The following is a 3,811-nucleotide window of genomic DNA, read 5'->3' on the forward strand; positions in this document are numbered from 1 at the left end:
GTAAATTCTTGGCATAAGTTTCATGCAATTCATAGTTACGAGTGCCTCGTCAATGCTTATGGTTTTCATAGAACTTAATGATTCTTGCTTGTATCTCTATTATGCAATCATGTAGGGGACTTGTGGGGAATGCTTTGGGTTGTCGTATGCAATCATCCAATTCAATAACGTTAGGAAAATCTGAAGGTTAATTTAAGCGGACCTAATTAACTTGGGGCGTTGAGAATTCATGGGTTATTGAAAAGCAATTGGAAATCGTTTTGAATGCAAGTATAACATGTGTGGAGATGAACCCCTTAGCTAGCTTTCTATCCATTCAATTCAATCAAATTCGTTTTAAAATCTGTTTTGATTTACAAGTTTATGTTTTGTTTTCAATTTCGTAAAAACCAAATCCCCCTTTGTTTTCAAGTGTCAAATTAGTTAGAGAGTGTGTTAGTTTGTGTTTTTACGTGTTTTGAGTCAAGTTAAAACCTATTTTCGTCAAAATCTTGTTTAGAGTTCAAAACTGCCCAGAAAGTGGTTTTAAGGCAGTTTTGAGTGTTTTTGTGTTATTTTGAGTCTTTTGGTTTGTTTTGGTGTTTTAAGTTATAGTTTTACATTCTTTGAGTCTAGTTTAGTGTTTTAAACTTTGTTTTTACGTTTTTGAGTCAGTTTTCAAGTGATTTAGCAATCCCTCCTAATCCCCGGCCTAGAACGATCCCTACTTACATACTTACTACAATTGATAAAAAGAGGGTTAATTTGAGTGCTAGTTAATATCATATCAAATTTTGGCGCCGTTGCCGGGGATTAGCAATTGCTAATCCCTTGGATTGTTTATTTTAGTTTGTTTTAATTCGTTCCAGATTCTGAGTTTGTTTTGTTTCTTGTTTTAGGTACTAGTTTATGACTCGGAGTTCTCATCCGATTCGTGAACACATCTTGGACTTTGACGACGATTTTGAGAGGACTTTGAGAAGGAATAGGAATCAACAAGATCAAATTCCTGAACCTGAGCGTGAGGAACATCCCATTGAAGAAGAGGACCAACCCACGGCAAGAGTGGGTGAAGAAGAGGAAGTTATGGCACAAGACAATCGTACAATCAAGGAGCTTTCGGCTTCAGGATTGGACAATGCCGCACCCCTATGCATTCAATACCCAGCGGCTGCCCAAGGAAAGACCGAGGAATTCAAGTTGAAGTCAAGTTTGCTACACCACATTCCGAAGTACCATGGTTTGTCCATGGAGGATCCTAACAAGCATTTGAAAGAATTCGAGGTGGTGTGTTCAAGCATGACTCCAATCAACGTGGATGGGAGCATATTGAAGATGAAGGCCTTTCCCTTTTCTCTCTTGGAAAAGGCGAAAGATTGGTTGTACGAATTGGCTCCCGGAACTGTCACATCATGGGAGAGCATGAAACGGGCCTTCTTGGAGAAGTTTTTTCCAACTTCTCGAGTCATCCTCCTACGAAAAAGGATAAGTGGCATTCAACAAGATGAAGGTGAGTCTTTTCCTACGTATTACGAACGTTTTAAATCTCTTGTTGCTTCATGTCCACAGCATCAAATGAAGGAGGAGCTTCTTTTACAATATTTCTACGAGGGACTTCTACCAATCGAACGGCAAATGTTAGATGCCTCAGCGGGAGGAGCATTGGTGGACAAGACCCCTACGGCTGCAAAGATGTTGATTGCGAATCGAGTGTTGAACGCTCAACAATACGAAGGTGTTGGACAAAGGAACATGCCACAGCAACATCAAGTCAATAAGGTAAGTGCCATAATTGAACTTCAAAATCAAATGGCTACCCTTACTACGTTGCTTTCTCAGGTGGTGGAAGGTTCAAAAGTCAAAACCGTAGCTTCTTGTGGCGTATGTTCCATGCAAAACCACCATACGGACAAGTGCCCCCAATTGATAGAGAATGGAGGGTGGGAGACACTCAATGCTGTAGGATATGGCAACCAATACCAATCACGTGGTGATCCGTTTTCCAATACTTACAATCCCGGTTGGCGTGATCATCCGAATTTCAACTGGCGAGACCCCCAACAAGGCCAACAACAAAGCGGATTTAGGCAACAACCCCAGGGTTTCTATCAAAAGCCGTTGGCACCACCACAAGCCCAAGCACAACCTGCCCAAAGCAATGCAGGTAATTCAAGTGATAATGATAAGATTTTTCAATTACTTACTACCTTGACGCAGGAAGTCCAAAATCAAGCCAAAGAGAGGCAAATCCAAGACAGGAGGGTGGACAACTTGGAGAAGCAAGTGGGACAAATTGCCGAGTTCATAGGGCAATTTCGTGAGCAAGGAAGGTTGCCTAGCTCAACGGTGGTCAATCCGAAAGGTGGATTCGAATCTGCAAAGGCTATCATGCTAAGAAGTGGGAAAGAAGTAGGAATCGAGCCAAAACCATCCAAATCTGGCCCCAAGGAGGACGAGAAGTTGAAAATTGAAGAGGAGGACCAAGCAAAGGCCACGGCAAGGATTGAGCAATCTTTGCCGCAACCACCCAAGCATTCCAATTCGGCCAACACAGGTAAGAAAGGTCCAATTCCATTTAATTCTAATGTTATTCCTCCGGATGTACCCTTTCCTAGCAGATTTTTGCAATCCAAGAACGAAGAGGAGGCAAAAGATGTTCTAGAGACATTTAGGAAAGTTCAAGTCAACATACCCCTTTTGGATGCAATCAAGCAAATCCCGAAGTATGCGAAGTTCTTAAAGAAGCTTTGTACAACAAGGAAACGTTTTCGGGAGAAAGAAGTGGTACATGTAAGTGAGAATGTCTCCGCCATGTTGCAACGCAAACTACCCCCCAAATGCAAAGATCCAGGTAGTTTTACAATTCCTTGTGTCCTTGGTAACACTCCCTTTGATTCCGCCCTGTTAGATTTAGGTGCATCTATAAATGTCATGCCATATTCAGTTTATGCATCTATGAATTTAGGCGAGTTGAAAAATGATGGCGTGATTATTCAATTGGCCGATCGATCTAATGCCTATCCAAAGGGAGTTTTGGAAGATGTTTTAGTGCAGGTAGACCACTTGATTTTCCCGGCAGATTTCTACGTGCTCGATATGGAGGATACAGGCCACTCTCCACCACCACCACTGTTGCTTGGCCGACCTTTCATGAAAACGGCTCAAACCAAGATTGACGTGGCCAAAGGAGAAGTCACTATGGCATTTGGTGGTGACATGATTTGTTTTAAAGTTTCTGAATTTATTGAGACTCCTAATGTTGTTCGTTCTTGTTGTGCCATTAATGTAATTGCAAATATAGGGCAGGAATGTTCAACACTCATCAAGACGAAAGTACCTCGAACTACCATCGAGGAAGGAATTGGAGTGAACAACAAGGGGAGCACGGCCCCACCCCTGAAGTCACCAAATCTGGCCGAGTGCACTCCTTGTGCATCTGTCCAGAGTGCTACCATTTCTTTGCCGTACAAAGGTAAGCCATCTATTCCAATTTCGATTCCCATTTCAACTAATAGGTTGTTACCTTGTATGGTGCAGGTACCAAATCGAAGACAACGTGGTGGGAGAGTTCGTGTTGATTTCGAGAAGCAAAACATGACAATAAGAAAGGATCATTATCCCATCCCATTCAAGGACCCAAAAGATGAAGTATTTCGTAGGTCAGATTGTGGAAACAACCTTCAATGCCGTGGGGTTCCATAAACCTTCAATGGAGCATCGTCCGGCTGGAAGACGTTAAAGCAAGCGCTTCTTGGGAGGCAACCCATGCAAATAAAGAGGACCTAGGAAGCTCCGGCATCATCATCAGATTTGCGTTTCTAAACCCTACTCT

This window comes from Malus sylvestris, chromosome 14, assembly GCF_916048215.2.
Source record: "Malus sylvestris chromosome 14, drMalSylv7.2, whole genome shotgun sequence".
Taxonomy (NCBI): Eukaryota; Viridiplantae; Streptophyta; class Magnoliopsida; order Rosales; family Rosaceae; genus Malus; species Malus sylvestris.